Source organism: Cheilinus undulatus, linkage group 9, assembly GCF_018320785.1.
Source record: "Cheilinus undulatus linkage group 9, ASM1832078v1, whole genome shotgun sequence".
Taxonomy (NCBI): Eukaryota; Metazoa; Chordata; class Actinopteri; order Labriformes; family Labridae; genus Cheilinus; species Cheilinus undulatus.
In genome coordinates, this window is record NC_054873.1 from 13,555,634 (window position 1) to 13,578,337 (window position 22,704).

The 22,704-nt window shown below is 37.9% G+C and overlaps 1 protein-coding gene across 2 annotated transcripts in view; it reads left to right on the plus strand.

Moving 5' to 3' along the window:
• Window positions 1-22,704, plus strand: part of mgat4c (mgat4 family member C) — a 202,729-nt gene that overhangs the window by 81,448 nt on the left and 98,577 nt on the right. For both annotated transcript variants that reach the window (XM_041796227.1, XM_041796228.1), the window contains exon 3: window positions 3,531-3,601. The gene's annotated coding sequence lies outside the window, so the exon portion shown is untranslated. The remainder of the gene's footprint in view (window positions 1-3,530; window positions 3,602-22,704) is intronic.

The window sequence follows — 22,704 nt, forward strand, 5'->3', positions numbered from 1 at the left end:
GATGTGGTCCGCTCTCTTGGTCTTAGTGAGGACTCGAGCAGCAGCGTTTTGAATCAGCTGAAGCTGTCTGATTGTCTTTCAGGTAGACCACTATTACAGCAGTCAACTCGACTAAGATTAAATGCATGGACAAGTTTTTCAACGTCCTGCTGCGACATTAGTCCTTTAATCCTAGAAATATTTTTGAGGTGATAATAAGCTGACTTTGTAATTGCTTTTTTGGTGTTTTTTAAATTCAGGTCTGAATCCATGACAACACCCAGGTTTCTGGCCTGGTCTGAGGTTTTTAACAGAAGTGATTGGAGCTGCATGCTGATTTGTAGAGATTCCTCCTTGGGTCCAACAACAACAAACTCAGTTAGGTGGTATTTCACCCTTGACACTAACCCTCTAGTGCAGTCCCCTGGTATCCAAATGCCCAAAACGGATAGAATCTGGATGAGTCCAAACACCCCCATAGTGCATGTCACCCCCATGCCCTCTTTTCACCTGATCTCTTACTTCATCCACTGTCCTTTCAAACAAAGGCCAAAAGTCAGTCTTTCAATAAAGATGTTGTTTTGTTTATGTTTTTTTTTTTTTGTTTGTTTTTTTAACTTACCAGTCCTATGAAAAACAAATAAGAGGAGAAAGATAATTTGTATTCATATTTTAAGAGTAAAGTCAAATGTCAAAATTGGGTCAACATAGTTGTATTTTAGAGCAAGACTTTGAATGATTTTAATAAGAATAAAATTTCAATGTTTTTTCCCAAAATTCAATGCAATCTTCCACTTCTGCTTTGGTGCTTCGGAGAACTGTCTCCAAAACTAAAAGATGACTTTTTGTCAACATTTCAACTTAATATTCAACCTTTGGACTCAATCCTTAAAAAAAAAAAAAAAACCTCTCTTCTGGTTTGTTTTCTCATGCCTGACACTGAAAGTTCCACTTTATTGTTAGTTTTTCTTGACATTTCGACTTCATCTCGATACTTTGGATCTGTTCTGGAAAAGAAAAATAAAACTGTTAGTGCACTGACGGGGTTAGGAACAACATGTTCAGAGCAGAGAAGCGTCTTTGAAAACTACAAGTTACTTTGCACTGAAAGAAGTCAAGCTACAGCAGAGCTATTGGAGAGAGAAGATGAAGCTGGCACTGTACTTGAGCTAAGAAATCATGATAAAAAATGTAACTGGTAAAAAAAAAAGCAGCACTAGACAAAAATGGAAGAACTTACAGTATGTCTGTCGGTTGCATCCTTTACAGCAACTTCATGTGTGTTTGCTCCTGTCAGACTGCACCACATAGAAGATCGTTTGCATGGAAAACTCAGATTTCACTATTTCTGTCAGCCAGGGAAGTAATGAGTAGTGATTCAGTAAAGAGCTTTTTGAGGGGCATTAGAGGTTTTGAGTTAAAACTGCACTTGGCAGGTCAGCGTGTTGCCTCCAGCTCCAAATGGCAGCGGGAGGTAATTGCTTGAAGGATGAAATTTTATGTCCAGAAGTGATGTAATGTGGAGTGAGTAAACTGCACACGAATGGCTTATTTGGACTAAACCAACCAGCATGAGTTCATTTTACAGCAGAGGACTTGAAAGAGAAGAGCAAAAGACTTAAAAATCAGTGGATTTATTCAGAAGCATGGTAACACTTTTCTTAGGAGAAAGCTAAATTTATTAGAAGAGATTAAACTCTCTTAGATTGTAAAAGTGGATGTAGTCTCAGTGATGGCATCCACTGGTTTCTAAAGAAGAATTTTGAAGCCAAACAAAGTCAGTTGCCATACTGGAAATGTTCTCTCAAAAGAACTCTTGGTTCACATAGCTGTCTTTAACCCTCTGAGACCAACGTTGTCATATATGACAAGAAGAGACACAGGTTATTAAAAGTTGCATAACTTAGCCTCTTACTTTTTTCCCTCTTGAAGGTGGCCATTGTGCCTTTCCAGTGATGCTATCCATGCCGTCACATTCCTTACAGAAGCTTTTCAAGCAAGCCTGGAAGTTGTATGACTCTCTGAGGTGTTTTAAGACTAAATCCACTGTGTGCCACTGCAGACAGGAGCTGCTTTGAGTAATGGCACAAAAACTGCCAAAACAAAGGAGCACAACGACTTTTTTTGTACACATTCTAACATTTTTATTTTTTTTTTGTTGGTCATAGAATGATCATTTTTTTACTTTTTCTCCCCAAAAGATGGGAGAACCAGCTTGTGTAAAATTAAGTCTTAGTCTTTACTGTTAAGCGTGTGTCACTATTTAAAAAAACTTAGTTTTATTTTCTGATTGTTTTTTTTTTTTGGTCTTTAAAGTCCTGTAACTTAAAAAAATAAAAAACTGAAGGCTCAAACATATAAAAACCACAAGATTCAACTTCACTGCTACTCTGTCAAAACAAATCACAAAATGAATCACTGTCTCTTTGCACTGAAGACTTTTGGTGTTCTTTACAATAAAAATGTGACTATATCTGCATCAGTATTGGCTAAAATAAGTTTGTAAATATTGGTACAATTATCGCCTCCCAGTTCCAATGTCCAATCACAGCTCTTTTTCTCAACATAGCGGTCCATTTAAATATGTGGTACTTCTCGCTAATCCCTGCTTGCATTAATGCTGATGCACCATGCTGCTGCTGGAAAAACGTATCCTCCTCCACCCAGCCTCCTCCTTTATAGCACAAAGCTTGTTTCACCCTCATATTGAGATTCATGCCACTTGGATTTATTGCATTTGAACTAATTTTAGTGTAATCAGTACACACTGTCATTAATGTATCCATCCATATGGGGGTTTCTAGCTGCTGTTTCACTAACACAGCAGAGCCTTCTCAGCCAAGTAAAAATGTATATCCATTTTGCAGTATAATGGTAAAATGTATGACGAGAGTGTCCCTGACTGAGTGTCAGTTAAGGTGGTCAAACTTTCTTTGTACAAAATGTGCACTACACAGATTGACCTGGGGAATTTGTGCATTGTAGAATTTATCTAGCACTGTCTAGACTGTCGAGGCTGGGGTGGGACAGACATTGTGATGTCAGATATAAAAGGTCTAGAGTGCTGATGTGGCTTTAAAGCAGAAAGAGTAACTTGTGGTGGGAGTCAAGCTGTGTTTTATATTAATAAACACAGAGTTACCCCAGGGCTCCTCTTTAAACAGTATCTCCTCTGATTGAGGAGCACCTTGCAGAATGAGGTCATCTCCACTCATCCTTTGATCCCTCCATTCTTCATCTGGGAGCCAAGTGGCATATAAGAGGATCTATCTTTGTGAACGGTTTTGAGCCCCCAAAATTACAAACAAACTAAAGGCGGAGGATCGATAGAGAGTGTCTCACAGAATGATGAACTGGCACTTCAGAGGGGGAAAATCAATGTCGCGCTCCCTTTCCCTCCCTCTCCTCCTCCCCGTCTCTCCACTCGATCCTTCTCTTTGGGTCCTAAACTCTCCTCACACCTTTCATACTGCAGTGTTAACTGTGTGTGTCGCTGGAAGCCAGGTCTCTCTCTCTGATTTAATGCTCCTTTGTTTCTTATTCCTTTTTAGCCTGGAAGACCCCTGCCACTTTGATGTGTGAGCACACCCACCAATAATGGCCCATAGGATACTCAGTGGAAGTAAGTGCTTCAGGTCAGATTTACCGCTGCACTGCTCCTTCTCTCTCCGCTGCTCCTGTAAACCTGCAGCTCATCTGATGCCGACTTATTGATCAGCACAGCACGGCAAACTTTAAATCATAACACAGCACTTAACACCAAGCTGGCAAAATGAAACCATGTTTTTATTGCTGCACATGCCTTGCACAGTCATCTGCACTTAGTCTTCTTGCATTTTTATTGTCCTGGACAGCGTGTGGAGGGTGGAGAGGACGTAATGTTAGCGCTAGGAAAAGTTATAGAAGTGCATTATATCTTAATGTAAATTCCAAGCTGTTTCAGTAGAAAACTGCTTCAAGAGCTCAGTGCTAAGTAGAAATAACTGTTACATTAGCATATTTCTTGGGTCATTGTAATAAAAAAATACAGAAAGCAACTCAAAAAAGTCTTAATTGTTTCAGTTAGGGGCCTTTTTGTTAACTTGAAACCCTACTTTTCACTCTTCACTAGACTCCATTGTAAAAAAAAAAGCAGTTTTACCCTGCAGACGTTTCTTGTCTACTTCTACCTTTTTGACTCATTTGTTTGCTTTGTGCCTTTGGACTATTGCATTTTCAGTTTGAATCCAGCACAATATTTGCATAACAGATTAACAGACACTTTAAAACTATGACTAGTGGATGCATGCTTCCACAAAGTTTCCAAATGCAGGACAGTGAAAGCTCAATGGTTTGTCAAGAAGAAGGGTGGTGTTATTTTCTGTGGTAGAAATATTATAGGCAAGTGCTGACAACATTACCTCATTGATCTTGACCTTTGACCTCCAAAATCGTATAAATTCATCCTTGGCTCTTAGTGAACACATGTGCAAAGTTGAAAGATAATTCCTCAAAGCTTTCTTAAGATGTTGCGTTAAGCAAGGGATGCACATATGCCCAGTGGTGTTGACCTTTGACCTATGACCTCCAAAAATGACTTGGCTCATCCTCGAGTCAGGGTGAATATTTGTGCAAAGTTTGACAGAAATCTGTCGAAGTATTCTTGAGATATAGTGTTCTGAAGACAGGCTTAGACTGACAACCTGAAAACATGACGCCTCCAGTCATGGCCACTGCTGGAGTTGAGGCTTGTAAACTAATCGATTTTGGCAGCTGTAAACAAAAAACTCCTGTGTTCTGCAGGATAAAGTTGCCATGTTTCTGATTTAAAAATTCTTAAGTATAGGACTCCTTATTTTTGTGGGGATTTTCTCCTACTGATCTTGCAAGGCACACAGAATAAACAAAATTGCCATGTACTAAAATGGCAAACACTTACACTTAAACCACTGTGGTTGTGCACATTTGCCTTTGCCTTTAAGAGGTACTGTTAAATACACCTGAAATGATATTAAATGAGGGGTCTAGATTTTAAATCAAGGCTGGAATGTAACTAATTACATTGACTCAAACTACTGTAATTGAGTAGGGTGTTTGAGTACTTGCCCTTTTTTAGTACATTTTGAAATCAGTACTTTTACTTTTACTTAGGTCAGGTTAAACCAGAGTAACTATACTTTTATCTGATGACAATACTTTTTTTCCAGCCCATTTTAGAGTTTAAAGAATGAGGATGAATAAATTTACATAGGTCTGTTGGTCCAGGCTAAAACTCCACTTAACTATTAGTACATAGGGACAAATTTTACAGTCAATAATGCTGATATTCAATGCCAAGATATCGAATGTAAATATTGACAGAAACTTTGATAGCTGCCGATACCGAAATTTGCCTTTTTTTTTTTTAGCCAATATCTGCCAATACTGTTATTCCCATACACTAGTTAATTTAACTCCTGTAGTGTAGTTTTAACTCCATTCTGAGTGAAATGGACTTCAGTGTTGGAGTTAATGGACAGTGTCTACCAGTGTTGGTTCAACTCTGTAGAGCATGAACTGATCTAGGCTCTGTCCCACAGCAATTTCAAATCTGGTCAAATTTGATCAAACTGCACCAATCCAGTTCTGTCAAAGCAAGAAATGTGGAGCAGTGGAGCATGTGTAAAATACAGAAATGGGTCAGTCATGTCTAAAAGACAAAACATTTTGGGGCACAGGTGGCCTAGTGGTTAGGTCAGGCCCTGTGGCCAATTCTCCATAGCAAACTCTGCCAACAGTGTATGAATGTGGAGTGAAAGAGTAAATGAGTATGTGTGACCTGCGATGTGTTGCTTTGAGTGGTCAAAAGACTAGAAAAGTGCTACACAAGCTCCAGTCCATTTACCATAAGTCCGTCCTGTGGCTCCTGTCCCGCAGGTCTCTTCCCCATTCTCTCTTTACTGTTTCGGACTCCTCTCTAAAAATAACAACCTACCTTTTTTTCAATGCATTCGTATCATAATTATTCAATATAAAGTTGTTATATTAAAAACAAGATGTGGTCCTCAAATAGTCTTTCTCTGAAAGTTAGTGATGGAAAGAGTCATCTTATAACCAGGGCCATTACATCCTGTTTTATGGCTGCTGGCTGAAGTGATTGGCTGTAGCAAGTTTGGATACTTTCTACACATTGTGTAATTGACTTGACTTGCACTTATAGGCACTTATGGGGACCTTGTAGGTCCTTTGCTTATAGTGATGACAGTTTGCACTTGTAGTCCTGGAGGAGGGTCTTTACTGCAAACTTAAAAAAAAAAACTTTAAATTTTAGTTTCCAGGGAATGTCAGTATCAGCTTACAGAGTTCTCCTGTTGGTTGAGTTTCAGTCTAATTCCTGTTGTTTCAAACTCAGAACAAGAGATTCTGTTCCTGCTGCATGCTATCTACATCACATTTTCTCTCTTTAAGTATGGTCTGTGTTATTTGCAGGAGTGGGTGTGTTGTGTGATTGAAAGCAGTCTGTTGTGCAGCTCGTTCTGTCCTGGGTATTCACTGCTGGAGTGATGTGGGTGAGCTCTCAGACAGGAAGGCAGCTCTGTCAGCTGTGGAGAGTTCCTCCTGTCAGCACTGCTGGCTGAAACACAGGACTTAGACAGGCATTCATGTGGGTGAAGAGAAAGGACAAGTCTGTCTGTCTGTCTGTCTATCTGTCTGTCTGTCTGTCTGTCTATCTATCTATCTATCTATCTATCTATCTATCTATCTATCTATCTATCTATCTATCTATCTATCTCTCTCTCTTTCCATCTATCTATATGTATTCATATAGTGCACATTTATCTCTTAATTTAATGTGCATTAATTCATCTGAACATTTGCCCATCCATTTATTGTGCATGTATTCAACTGATTCACATTTAATCGTATAATTGTATCTATGACACATTTATTCATTTATTTATAACACATTTCTCTTCCACACATTTATCTTCCTATCCCATATTTGTCCATCTGATGCATATTCATCTGTTGCAAATTTATCCATAAATTGCACATTTTCTGAAATATACTGTACATTCACAGCACAGCATATTCATCTTTCCACATTTATTTATCTGGAGATCTTTTCTGCATTTATTATCTACCTACATATTGCTTATTTCTCTAATTGAGCATTAAAGTATTGAACACCTTGTCATTGGCATCTTGCCCAATGACCGCTACCCCCCAACCCCCAACGGGATAAAGCGGTATAGAAAATGGATGCATGGATATTTATCTACCAACAAGATTTTATATACTTATGTTTTGCATATTATCTGATTGCACATGTATATCATATATAATTGTTGTTTTTTTCCATCACACTTGTTAATCACATATTTATCTACCTATTCATCATGCATTTATCTTTTGCACATTTCTACTCACACCCATTTACCTACCAATCTACTGCACATGAATGTGCAGTCATCCATCTATGTAGTTATTCTGCATTTATGCTTTGCACATTGATCTTTACATCTAGTGCACATTCATTCTTCTGTTCACTTTCAGTTTGCATCCAACTGCACATTTATATATCGCACACTCATTAGTGTATTCTATTGGCCGTTTATTTATCAATTACTTATTTATCTACCTCTTAATCATGGATTTATCTATTTGTATCCATCTAGATCCATTTACTTACCTTTCTATTGCACATTAATATGTTGTTATCTGTCTATCAGGTCCTCATGCATTTATGTTTTGCACATTCATCTTTACATCTGGTGCACATTTATTCTTCTGGTAGCTTTCAACTATATCTGTATGTATGAAGCTGCATATTTACTGAATTTATTGCACATTTATTTATCATTTATTCACCCAAGCATTTTAACAATCCACATTTATGTATCAGCAACAGTGTTGGGAGTAACGTGTTACAGTAACCTCGTTACTTTTTATGGTAACGAGTAGTGTAACATGTTTCTTTTGAAATCATTAACACCATTACAATTACTGGGAATTTAAATCACAGATTACTCGTTACTTTTCCAGCCGACAACTCGTTGATAACGGTTAGAAAACATCCGGTTCGGCAGACAATGTGACAGGACCGTAAATACGTCAGCATCCTGTGAGAGAAAAGAGCCTCCGAGGACACACACAAACAAACACAGGCACTGAAGCGTGCACACACATCATGGCTGAGCACTCGGGTTTGAGCTCTCTGTCTTGGAAACCCCAGCATTACTTTCCCCTCCTCGGAATAAAGGATGAAAAAAGAACAGGGAAGTAAACTTTCCCACTGTTGAGAACAGGTATTCCAACCTTACAAAGTACTGAGTTAAACACACGCTACAGCTAAGCTAGTTTCCAGAGAGCTGGATGCTACAAACACTGCTAACCCAGTTACAGCTCATGTTAGCCCGGCAGACCAAGGAGTAGCCACTCCATGTAAACAAGCATGGCTGGATTTTAAATCACCACCAGCTGTAGAGTGTGTCACCAAGGCAGCACTAACGGACTTATAGCAAGGTATGTTGTTAAAGACACTCTGACATAAGCTGAAGAGTCTGCTGCCTTCAGAGAAATAATGAAAAAACACAGAAGACAAGAGAGGAACGTAAGGCAGAAATAAAGTTAGAGAGCAGCTGGGATTTAATCTGTACACTGTCAATAGAGTACATCTATTTTAGAGTTCTTAAACGGTGTGCCAATGCTTTAACCATGTCAAAAGTTGAGAAACATTTCTACTGAGTTCTATTGTTTCACCACTTTCCAACATAATAATAATGGCTACAATGTTATATGAAAACAGAGTTATTTCCTGTCAACACAAATAAATGTGATGTGTACAATAATAAGGATTGAAGCAAAAAAAGTAACGTTTGAGTTACTTTTCATAGTAACTAGTTACTTTTGCAAAGCAGTAACTCAGTTACTTTTTGCTAGCATTAAGTAGTAACTGTAACTAGTTACTATTTTTCAGTAACTCGCCCAACACTGATCAGCATCCACTTCCTGCAACCACACTCATCAATTTATGGCACAAATATCTATCAATCACACATTTATCCACTTTTCATGCATTTACCTATCTTTTTCACATTTCTCTTTCGACTAGGGCTGTCACGATATCAGATTTTGTCACGATAGAAATGTCACGATAATGATATTATCAAGATATCAATAAAAATTTAAATAATAATGGGACAATTAATCAAATTTATCTTTAACTTTATTTATGTTGTGTTCTCTCTTTAGGCAGATGAATTACACTCAAAATACCTGTCTAAGGAGGTATTGCAGCTGCTGTGTCATTGCGGAGGGTCAGCGTTTGTGTGTGAGGAGGAAGGGGGAGAGGTTGTTGGGGTGCTACAGGAGGGAGACGAAGCAGGGCGGAAGAAAACAGAGGCGGATGTAGAAAAAAGAATGTGTTCAAGTGGCACTGGATCAATTCACAATATAATCACGTGCACATTTTTAACATGATATTGAAATTTTATTTTTTAATACCACGATTATCGTCAATACCGGTATACCGTGACAGCCCTACTGTCTACATCCTACCTATGCACTGCACATTATTTTGCATTTACCTCTTTATACAGGGCATCTTTATCATTCACCAACTGTCTTTGCTACTGTTGTGCATTTATTCATCCAGAAATATTTTTTACCTATATTTGAAAACACATTGTTTTATAACCTATCACCTACAGTATCAGTGTGACACTTATCAAATATAATCATTTATCAGTCCATCTATGGTGACTGTATCAATGAGTTTATCTCTCTCTATCTGATGGATCAGATCAACGTTATTTAATCTGATCATTTTCACTCACCTTTTTCCTCCATCAGATCTATTTGTCTCCGTTTCTTTGTCTCTGTCGGTGTTGGGCGCTGCAGTCTGGTAGCTGCTGTGTGTCAGTGGTGAAATATTCATACTATGGAAGTTTGACGAGTGGCTCTGACACCTCGGTACTCTCCCTCCTCATTTTCATTTCCTCTCTGGCTCCGTCACGTTAGCTCAGCGCTCCCCTGGTCTGACGCTCAGCACTGCTCTGTGTGCTCGGTACAGTCATGATGAAAAGAAAACCCATAGCACACAGATTTTACATTTTTAGACCTGAGAGAATGGGCTGTTAAAAAATATGAATCGCTACTGAACATTTTGTACTGGAAAGATTTAATTTGAGCTTTTGTTAGCAGTCAGCGAAGGGCTTTTATGCTAAAACTGACACTTCACTGGTACTCTTGAAGATACTTTTTGTCTCGTTATAATAGAACCCTCTTACTCTGAATGTGAATTTAATAGGAAAATTCATGCCTAGGTTCCTACCGTGACTTCCTACATTTCCCAGTATGCCATTTTTCCCTCCTCCTAACCAAGAGTTAAATGCAGTTTATGATCAGGGAATTGTTGTGAATACAGGACAGTTTTGGTGTAATGGGAGGGAGTTTCCAGTGAAAAAGAGTGACTTCTAACATAAGCTGCGTTATAATACGTTACAACCTTTTTTTCTTCTATGGATGCGTCCTTTAATGTCACAGTTTTTGCTAGGGCTTGGCAATTAATCGAAAATTAGATAATATTGCAATATGGACTGCTGCAATTATCAAATCGCAACAGGTACAATAGTTCTTTGACCTGAGATTTGTGTCATATTACCAGTTTTAAACTTTTTTTTTTGCAGCAGCAGATGTTATGCATGACATATGCAATCATTTAGGTGCCATTTTAAAAAAAATAGTCTTTAATAAACGTCGTACCTTCATTTTTGTACTGTTTTCTTATTAAATATGAGAATGACAAAACCTCTGTAATGCAACAATTCATATCCAATGTGCAGTACGAATCAAAATCATCAGAATTGGACACTTTTAAAGAATTGTTCAGCCCCTGTTTAGGAATAAAAGAAAGTTAAGGAGTAATCGCATATCAAATCGCAATTGCAATATTGGGGAAAAAAATCGCAATTAGATTATTTTCCCAAATTGTTCAGCCCTAGTTTTTGCTCATATAATATCGTGCAACTTAGCTGGAAAAATCCTAAAAAGCAAAGTCCCTGACATTCAATTCAAACTCCAAACCTTTCTTATACAGGTTTTAAACTAGTGTATGGGAGTCGGACATCTCATGTTAAATATGAGCTGCTCTTGTCACCTGTAGGTGTTCTACAGTTGACACTGTTGATGCTATTCTGTCTTCATTCCATGTCGGATCTTTAACCACAACAACCCTCCTTGCAGAGATCAGCTGTTGAAACCTAATCCCTGCATGTTAAGCGACACATTTTAACATATACATTTTGTTATACATGAAATGTACGGCTAAATAACTCTAATATATGATCGAGCGCTTGAGAGGAAAGCTGATAGAGGAACAGCAAAAACGCTGTGCCTAAAAAGATTTTTTTTTCATCTGAAAAAGGAGTAGAAAAATCCCCGTGGACCATAAAAATCACATAAATAACACCCTAAATTACAGAGATGCCCATTCCCGCAGGATTAGTCTTACCTGTGGGCCTCTGTGTGTGCTGAAATATGGTAGGAAATTGGTCTTGAATTTTTACTCTGCAAATAAAATAAATGGTTGGTTCACATGCAATTGCAAACCGAGATCCCATGTGATTATTACAAGTTACCTGAGGTCCCCAGGTGATACTAATGCCCTGCGAATATGGTTTAAAACTACCTTAAAAAAATCGTAGACAATAAAAACAAAAGTTGCTGAAAAGTAAGTTAGGTTTTTGTTGAGGAGACTGAAACTTAAGTCATTAATGCTAAACTGTTGGCCATTCAAAATTCATCAATTCAGTGGCAACAAAGGATGTGAACCCCTCTGCACTGATTGGTCATCATATGTGACCTGATCTGCATCTAAGTCACAAGTATAGACAAACACAATGTTCTTAACATAATACCACTCAAATATGTTGATATCTAAAGCCTTTATTGAAAAAGCCATGAAACATTCACAGTGCTGCTGGAAAAGTTAAGTGAGCCCTGGATTTGATAACTGGTTGAACATCCTTTGGAAGCAATAACCTCAAACAAGCATTTCCTGTAGCTGCTGATCAGACCTGCACAACATTCAGGATTAATTTTCAACCAATATTCCTAATAGAACTGCTTCAGCTCCCCCCTATTCTCTGGCTTTAAGTTAGAATTTGAAATGATAAGTTTGAAAGGTCAAAATATGAGTTAGAATTTGAAATCATGAGTTTGAAAGGTTTACATATGCAAAAAAATCAAAATCACAGGTTTAAAAGGTAAAAATATGAGATTTGATTTGAAATCATGACTTTAAAAGTTCAGAACTTCAGAATTCAAAAATCATGTGTTTAAAAGGTCAAAATATGAGATATATTCAATATCATTACTTTGAAAGGTCAAAATGTCATTAAAATTCAAAAATCATGAGTTTAAAATGGTCAAAATATGAAACATTTTTCAATATTGTAACTTTTAAAGGTCAAAAAACAAAATATACTGCATATTCTTCAATACCCTGACTTTAAAATGTCAAAATATGATATTAAATTGAAAATCATGACTTGAAATGGTCAAAATGTAGCATAAAATTGAAAACTGTAAATCTAAAAGATCAAAATATTAAATAATAAGTTGAAACTATAAGCTTTAATCCTTTTTTGTGAGATGCCAAATTGGAAATATAAAATGAAAACACAAATCAGTTCATTTCATCACTTCATACCGGTGGGCCGGTTATAATGAAAATATAATATGATCATGTGGGTCAGGCGTAAATGTGCCATCGGTGATAGTGGGCCCCCGGGCCTTATGTTTGACACTCCTGCCACATGGGTTCACTTACTTCTTCCAGCAGCACTGTGATTTTTTAATGCTGTGTTCAATAAGGACTTCAAATATAATAATTATTTGTGTGGTATGAGGGTAAGCACATTGTGTTTGTCGATACTTTGACTTAGATTCAGATCAGATCACATTTGAGGATCTTTTAATGCAGAAAATGAGATCATTTCAGAGGTTAGCATTCTTTTTTTGCTACTGCATTTCTCCATTCTGCATTTAAGGTATGTCAGTATTTCCATAGTGTTTTTTAAGTCAATTTAAGTATTGGTGGTTCATTACTCTGAGGGTTTTGCATTTTTATAACAATTTGTCTGATTAAAATGGTTCAAAGTGGATAAATGTTGACGTGAAGATTAAAATAAAGGACTTTTTATGGACTAAAATGGGACTCAAATGTTTTTGAATGTTCTTCAAAGCTTAAGTAGACTAAAACTATGAAGGTTGAAATGGACTAAATTAAAAAAAAAACATTTTTATCTAAGACTAAGACTGACTTTCAAATGAACACTGAGCTCATCTAAATTCATATTTGCTGACTTTCTTTGTTGGTTCGATGTGGAGCATTCCCACCTTTGAAGTAGTCTTCACTCTGCCTCTCTGACTGATACTGATGTTTTATCATAATTTCAAAGCTTATTTAATTAGCTTAGCATGATGTTCCCATTACTTTTACCAAATATTTTCTTATTCTGCAATCATTTCATCATGTCTGCCATGAGTCTGTTGGCAGTCATGAAAGATGGCACTGTGAAATGATTTTACTTCACCTTCATCTTTATCATGTTGCCCAGGTATTTCAGAGTTTGTGTGCATACGGTTGATAAATTTCAGCAGCAGCAGAACATCCTCACATGTCAGGAGCAGAAAAAGCTGCTGAAGTTGACAGCAGGCCTGTTTACATCCAAGGCTGGAGCATTAAGTCAGCATTGATCAGCCCCCTGCTCTTTATGCATAATTCTCCTCATCATCCTGCTACAGAATGATTAGCCTCCGGGGGAAAAAGTAAACAGGAGTGGGCCAAAGTTGCAAATCATCTTTTCATTATGTTTTTCTTCAGCCTCCCTCGTAAGTCATCATCGCAGAGCTCTGGCCTCTATCTCTGAACTCTGCAGAAATATCAATATGGATTTAGGAGTCTCCCTGAAGCAAGGTCCTCAGCTAATTAAATCTGTAATCACTTTGTGCTGTAAAAACACAAGCAGGGGAGGAGGGAGTGTGAGGGGAGGAGGGGTACGTGGCGATTTAAACGAGGGCCGGTGGAGTTTTATTTAACAAAGACAACTAATTGGGTCAGAGCGCTTTATCCTCATAAAGCATGGAGGTTTCCTGCCATCCAGTGGCGCCGCTCACGGCCCTCTGCTCTTAAAGACAGTCCGACTATGTCTCCGAGAATTAAAAAGGAGAAGGGGGCAGAAAGGCTGTGGAGAAGACGTATCAGAGCCACTGTTGTCAAGGCTACAGCAAACAGGTATTTTATATTGTCTTCAGGGTTTGAAGTCAGATGTAAGGAGAGGAAAGTAATGGGATTCAGAGGAGCTCCGAGCCACGAGTGAATTCTAATGGAGGACGGCGCTTCAGAGACATTTGAGTCCATCAACTGCTACTTTTTTTTTTAATTATTATTATTATTGTTAAGAGGAGAAAGCCTTTAGGTGAGGTGTTGGATGAATATTACCATACCTTTATACGTGAAACGTTCTTCACTTTGCCTTTTTACCTCTTTATTGTACTGAACAGAGATGTTGCTCTGTATTACTGGACAATACATCAGATAAGCTTTAGAAATCACAGCCTTGCATACCATACATGTCACTGTTTTACTCATAAGACTTAAAAATGTAAAATGCTGCCAAATTCCCAACATTTTCTTGCTCCATTACACACCTCCTAAGAGTTCTTCTTCACTGCTCTAAAAAAAAAGGTAGCTCATATGTGCAATCTTTCTCAGCATAAAAGAAGATTTTTGGTTTATGTTATCATTACAGTAATTAGCATGGCGAAATGACATAAAATATAAGTTTAACAAAACTGTACTGGGTCTGTGCGTAGCTCTCTTGCATACTGAATAATTACACATAACTTTTTGCTACATTCATTTTACCTTCTACCTCACGGGTGTCAAACTCAAGGCCTGGGGGCCAAATCCGGCCTGTGGAACAGTTAAATCCAGCCCGCAAGATGATCTAATATTTCTGTTATAACTGGTCCATCAGCATGAGGTCTGCAGATTTTCTCAAGTATAAAAATTTGAACTTATTCTTGATGATTTAAGATATCCTATCCTTTATGACTTACATAAAATCTGAAAAAGTAAGGAGTAAAATTATTTAAATGAGAAGTCAGGAATGTGGGAAAAGAAATTAATTTGTGTTTAAATTTCACATTTTCAATATAGCATCTCACAATTAGGACTCATACTTAGGATTTTGACTTTTAATTTCATACTTTGAGCATTTCAACTCATAATTTTGACTTCTCATGTAATATTTAGATCTCTAAGATTCATTATTCTACTTTTTAAGTCATATTTTGACCTTTTTAACCAATTATTTTGTATTGTTACTCATATTTTCAACTCCAAACTTTGACCTCATTATCCCATAGTTCGGCCTTTTAGACAATTTAAAATTTCGAATCATATTTTAACTTTAAATTTCATGATTACAAATTTTATTTCATATTTTGACCTTTTAAAATCATGATTTTGACTTTCTTTCTAATATATTTGCTATTGAAAAACATTTTTTTATATTAATTAAATGGTTTGACCTTTTTGAACCAATAAATGTACTTTTCCCCGATTAGGGGCCTTTAAATTTATCTTTTTAACTTTTTAAATGTCAAAATCATTTATCATTAGTGCTAAGTTTTTTTTGTTTTGTTTTGTTTTTTCATATTTTAGTACTGGTGAAATGAGGTTGACAGTTTATGGATAAAAAGGTGACCCTGTTAGGCCCTCAGGTTAGTTCTGAATCCAGAATCCGTCCCCTGCTGCGATTTAGTTTGACACCGGTGCTCTACCTTAACAAGCTTTCCCGGGCCAGCTGCTGAGAAGCATCCCCACAGCATGATGCTGCCACCACTTCCTTACTTCACAGTGGGGATGGTGTGTTCGTTGTGATGTGCAGTCTTTGGTGTCCGCCAAACTTGGCATCTGGTCTGATGCCCCAAAAAGCACCATTTTGGTCTAATAAGACCAAAGAAGAAAGATTTAATGGTTTTGATGATTTTTCTTGAACAGCGTCTTTCCCTTTGTCACTCTCCCATAAAGCTTTGACTGGTGAAGAACCATAGTTGCTCTCCCATCTCAGCTGCTGAAGCTTGTAACTCCCTCAGACTAGTCATAGGTGTCTTTTGTCTTCATGGTGTAATGGTAGCCAGGAATACTGATTAACCAGTGATTGGACCTTCTAGACACAGGGGAAGAGCAAAAACATATTTTCCTCCTTTTTTCATAAAGAAATGTACAGTTTTGATAAAACTACTGCTATAGCAGCGTGTGGTAGCTGTTGTTTTTGCCATTGGTTTGCAGTATAATGAAAGCATTACCATAGCTGATGCTGCTTTCTCCTCTCAGTTTGACTACTTGCCAGATTGAGTTGCCTGATGACAGACATGGAATCTGGCCAGTTTATTGGCTTTGCAAGGTTTATAAAATAAAGCGCATGCAATTATATCCCAATGTTTGACTTATAGAAAAATTAAAAATGTACAGATTTTATTGAACTATTTTTTATATCTGTTTTATTTCAGCATCAAGTACAAGCAGTGTGAATGTTGTTCTAGTATTTCCTGCTTTACTTTGTGTTGCTGTACTTTCACAACACTTTCTGATGAAGATAAAATACACACTTCTGCAGATTCAAAGCAGCATGTCAGGATGTGTGAAAAACGTATAATGTGTAAGTCATTAAGATGTTGAACTTGTAGGCTGAGCACATTACATCAACAAACAGCCTCCATTAAGAGTAAACAGAGGCAGAGCGGACAAACACTTCATTAAAAGCTCACAGAGAAGACAAATGAACAAAAGAAGAAGAACCTGGCCAGCTTGTTCTCATTATTCCTCGTCTTTTTTTTTTCACTTTGAATTTGAGGCCAAAGGAGTCGCTGTGGATCTGCTGTTTCCCTCTTCGCTGCAGCTCTGAGGTGGTGACCTCTTCGTTCCCTCCATCCTCTGCGTTGCTCACATTTGTGTCTGTCCCCGGGGCTCTTCGTCTAAAGAGCCCAGGCTGAAGAGGCAGCCGGGCCAAGAGCAGTATGTCGGGGTTATCCCTGCCCTGGAGAAATCTACGCGGCGACCTGGTTTCTTTCAGTTGCTCCCTCATATTCCCTAGATCTTCCGCTCATATTCACCTGATCCTCTGTCCATACTTTGATGCCCTTGACAGCAAATGTTATAAAACAGCACAGTCTGTTATTTCAGTGATGGTTAAGAAAAAAAAGAAAAAAAAAAATGTTTTTCATAAAACAGATACAAGGGAGGGAATTAATGTATCCAAAAATAGCAAGGAAACTTTTGCACACTGTCCAAATTACACAAAATATTTCAGTACCAAAATGTTGGAAATGTTTTTGTCCATTAAAGACGATGCAAAAGAGTTTGTCTGCAATTTTATCATTACAATTAAGAAATTGCCAATTATTTTTTTCCTAAGAATTCTATTTCTTTTGCAATTGTTTCAAAACATGTACAAAAAGATCAAATTTTTTGATAGTATCATATCAAAGTTCAAATGTGTAGTCCTCTGACACCCCTCGACCAGTAGAGTAATTGTGGATTGCATTGCAGTAGCAGTACCTGCACCATGGCTGACAAGTTTCTGCAGATTTCAGTTTCAAAATTAGAAATAGAGCTAACTATAATGTTGTCAAAATCTTCATACTTAGATACCTATTAATGTCAAATGATATGTATTGATATTCTTTTAATTATGGTAATATAGAAACACACTGAAACTTTTAAAAGTGGTCACATAGTAGAATGGCAAAGGAGATTAATGAACCCAACACAAACAGTGGTCAAATTTCTGCATGATGTTTGGTAATAAAACTCAACGTTCGCCAAGATGGTTTGGCTCAGACCGTCACTCTCAGACGCCTAACTCTGCAGACCACCTCTGTCAGACACCATCGCTGTCAGGGATTCTGCTACTGCAGTTTTATTTTGCACCATTGCCATGGTGGAGATACTACTGAATAAAATTGTAATTGTTATTTTGCAAAAAAATTTGCAAAAAACAAAAATAAGGTAAGGATTAAGGTAGGGTGGGTTAGGGACAGCCTAAATGACTGTAAAACTTAACATATTCCTTCAAACTTAAAGCCTTTTACCCCAGAAGTAACTAACCGGACCTGCAAAACCTGATATCAAAATTTGTATTTAGCCGAATAAACCGGATGCATTAATGCAGCTGCAGAGCTGCATTAACATAGATAAAGCTTACGTAGCTACATTAGCTTACGTAGTTATGTTGATAATGCTCTAGTTTGATGACAACCTGACTCCAGTGAAGGTGCTGTAGTGTGGGTTGCAACAGCAGCACCTGCATAATGGCTGATCGGTGTCCCCCGGATTCTTGTTACAAAAAGTAGAAGCAGAGTTCTGTATAAGGTTATTAAAATTTAAATACCTTATGATACCTCAGCCATGCTATATTTCTGTTAATAATGGTTGAGAAAACATATTGTTCCTTAAGAATATGTATACTTATACAGAGATAGACAACGCCTGTGGAAACTAAATGCAGATGTGAATTTGTTGATCTGGGTGTGATCTGTGTAAAGCTCTATGAGATTTAATGTCTGTTTCATTCTTTTACTTGGTCTGTCTCACCATTTAACCTTTGATACATTCATGTGACACCCTTACACAAATCCTGAAAAAAGTTGATGCTTGAGTTGATTGAGATTGAGATTACACAGGAATTTCTGCATTAACAATACAGGTAGACCAAAAACATTAAAAACTGGCTTGGGGTTGCTAACCTGACATTCCAGATCGACTGTTTTCACATATCCCTTGCATGGATATATTTCACATCCATCTGTTAAAGCTCCCATAGAAGGTGTTTGAGAAGGGTAGGACTTTACAAGGAGGAATGTTATGTTCTGTCACATTCAGGACTGGTTAATCAGAGTGACAAGATAAGATGACGTTGCACATGTATGCTTCTCTTGACATGAGAGGCTACCACTGCTGTAGACAGTCAATGGCGGAGCTTCTTGGTGAATAAAATTGATACTGAGGCCGGACAGGGCACATGCAAAAACATCTTGAACTCTAAAACCCAAACTGTCACCATTCTGGATGAATACAAGTGCCTTACAGTACCTACAATCACCCCTTAGTATTAGGTGTATGTCTACGTTTATTGCCAAGGTATCAGAATATATGTAGCAATATTATTGTTTTTCATATCTATAATATTAAAGTGAATATTTCTGATCACTCTAATGTAGTAAACTGTGGATAACAGTACCAACATGGCTGATCGGTGTCCCTGCAGATTTTTGTTTCTCACTTTAATCTTTCAGATAATTGCATCCATTATTAGAAATAATGCATGGCGTCCGCCTGAGATCAGATTGCTACTGTTTTCTCATCAGAATTTTCCATATCAGCGAGATAGCGATGCATTGAGGAGAATCTCTCATCACAGCGTGTCTCATTCATCTCACAGCGATCTGAGTTAATATCAGTGCTTGGTCCCCCAGTCACGTTCAGACCCGTCCTTTCATGCTAGCATCTGGATTTAATTGGTGCTACGCTGTAAAGCCACAGCTGCTCTGCCTGTTAGGACAATAAATTACCCCAATTAGGAGCTGAACAAAAGAGACTGTCTGATAGCACAGCTCTGCTGCCATGCCTGGAGATAGGAGCGTGATGGCACCAGGCCCTCTCACTGACATGAAGCCATAGCAAAACACCTGCCCCATCATCTTTGTGATCAAAAACACAGTTCCAGTCCAGAGGATATATGGAGCAGGAGGAGATTGCTTTGCATGGCCTGCGGTGCGCTGCAGCCTCGCTCACAGGAGCCTCTTGGGCAGGAATGGAACAGAGAAAGCATGTTTAAAATCAATGAGAGGTATTGTGGAAGGTGTGTAATTGCTGGGCGGATGATTAATTGTTGTTTGGATGATGAGTTGTAGATACATCCAGGTTTTCTGGCAGCTGCCTGCCATATCGATGGCGCCGGTAATGAAGGCAATAATGAGGGACGGTTCAGGAGGATGTGGGATGGGAGAAACAATAGGGACATCTGCGCCCCTCTACAGTTCAAGCATAATTGAGACAATATTTCATTTTACTCTTTGAAAGCAGAGCCTACTATATGTTCTCAGGGGCGGTGCTAGGATTTCTACACCTCATGAAGAGGTGTCACATCGGTCCCCTCCACCACAGCCTCAGCCAGTCCTGGAATATTGTTAAAACCCCGTCTCCATTGCAAAACTGACCCTTCTAAGGCTTTTACATAAGGTTGATTTTGATACCATCTGTTTTATTTTACATGGCAAGATGTACTTTAATTTAACCATCATCATAACCAAAAGGGTCAAAGCTTTAACAAAAAACTACATCTATTTCATTCAACAGGTGTATGGGACAGGAATGAATCAATCAGAAATTGCGGGCAAACACCTGCACACTGCCTAAATTGCAAAAATGCATTAGGAAAGTTTTGATACCAAAATGTTCAGATCATATTTGCTCATTTTAAGCAGTGTACAGGTGTTTGCTTGCAATTTTTAACAACTATATACGTATTTTTTATGTTGTGCAGCTGAATCAGATATCAATATACTTGGATTTCCTTAATCATGATGTTGAAGATGCACGTTCTGCTACTGTTACAAGTTTACATGCCTGAGACTGAGGCCAGAGATTTACTTGCTGTTAGATGTTGGCTATGAACATCTTCAAAAAATTACGCAGCATTGTCGTTAGATGTGGTAAACACGTGTGGTAGAGGCAGAATTGACAGTCAACACATGAACAGAGACGACAACAAAGTTTTAAAGACAAATTGATAAACCAAGTCCACAATTCTTCACATCTTTGTGATGTGTTACTGTCAGTGCACAGAGAAAAACATGTCTTTCAGACCAGCTGGGAAAGATGAAGTCAGTTTTTGAATTCATTGTTCAAACCTGCAAAAATGATGCCAATAAGATCAGTGTAACAGTTCAAAAAGTGACTGTGTAAACTGGTGACTTTCAGCCAAGTGCACCCATGATTGTTTGTATTCCTGTGTTTTTCATTAATCCTCTGAAACCAGAGGTTAAATAACTTTTGAACCATAGATTGTAGCCATGTTTTTTCTCTCAAAGCCCTTGTTGTGCCATTCTAATGATGCTATCCACGCCTTCTTAGCTCTTTCAGAACATTTTCTGGCAAGCCAGGAACTCAGCTAACTTTCTTGGGTCTTTAAAGGTAAAATCTACACCAGTAACTCTGATATTGATACGTCTTTTTATCCATACATGATCCATTTTTCAATGGATCCTGCAATTAGCTGCTAATACTGCTGCCATATTGTCTTTTTGTAACCCAGAATGCATTTTAGTGGGCTGTGACAACAAATGGCAGGCTGTTCCGTTGTCACATCATGCTTTGCTGCTTTGCTGTGCACAGACTTAGAAACTGGAGGAGAGAGCCAGAATAACTCATAGTAGAGAGAAAGAGACACAGAGAGCCTGTGATGTGTTCCTCTGTCTCTCTGCAGACAGGAGCTGCTTTAAAAAATGACTCAAATTCTGAGAAGTGCAAGGACTTTTTTTTAGGTGGAAATGTGAATATTTTGAAGACTTTTTTTTCTTTTTTGTCCAAAAGAGATAGGAGAACAAGTTTGTGCAAAAGAAACCCTTAGTCATTAATATTTGCTGTGTATGATATAGTTGACATGTGCAAGTATATTCACAAGAATGCTCATAATTCAGCGGATTCACTTGTGAACACCAAACAAGTATATCTCCAGCCTAAGGCTTAGGCAAAGCATTTTGGCTTGCAGTGCATTTTGTCTTTTTTTTTTTTTTTTTTTATACCCAGCACCTATGCTGTTCAAAAAGCAAATGGACTTGTGCACCCTTTAGCACCCTTTAGTTTGTTCATCATAACATTAGGAGTAGACAGGTGCAAATCTGGGGTATTCCTCCTAATAAGACTGCTCCTTAAGCCTAATTTATATTTCTGCCTCAAATCTACACTGCAGCAGACGCCATGGGTCTGTCTAGCCCTGCAGCTTATGCATGCAGCAGACATGCACCTCCTCAGAGACTTGTTTACATCTGTTGCAGATCAGACGCCACGACATGTGAGACTATTTGAAAAAAATCTTGGGGTAAAATATCACAGATTAGTCATATGTATTGGCAGGCATCCAAAAATGTCAGCAGTTTCCTCATCTGTGTCTGTCTGAGTGGCTGAAAAGTGCAAGAGAAAAATATTCCCTGTATTTTGTCTCAGTTGATTCAGCAACTGTACTCTCCATCTCCTACAATGTCTTCTCTCATGTTGTCCTTCCAATGTTAACAGTATAATCAGCGTCTGCTTATTATTTATCTCTTCCAAGTACAATATGATAGGAATATAGGAAACGTGGTGAGACCAGGAACTGGCATAAAAAATTGCATCCACACATGGGAAACCCCATTGTTGATCAATTTAAACCAAAGAAATAGATATAAATGTTTTGTCTTTTCAATTACAGTTAAGAAAGTTAAGATTTATCCTTATTCATTTGACAATGTTACCCTTCTTTGACATTTATGATAATGAGGGAAACTAAAATTTATATATATATGTATTATTTCAGGTATAATAAGGCCCCTTTCCTCCACTGGGGCCATCATGACGCCCATGCGCTTTCTGAAGAGGTATTTATTTGGGGACACATTCAGTAGCTCTAGCAGCTCAGGCGGTCTTCTTCC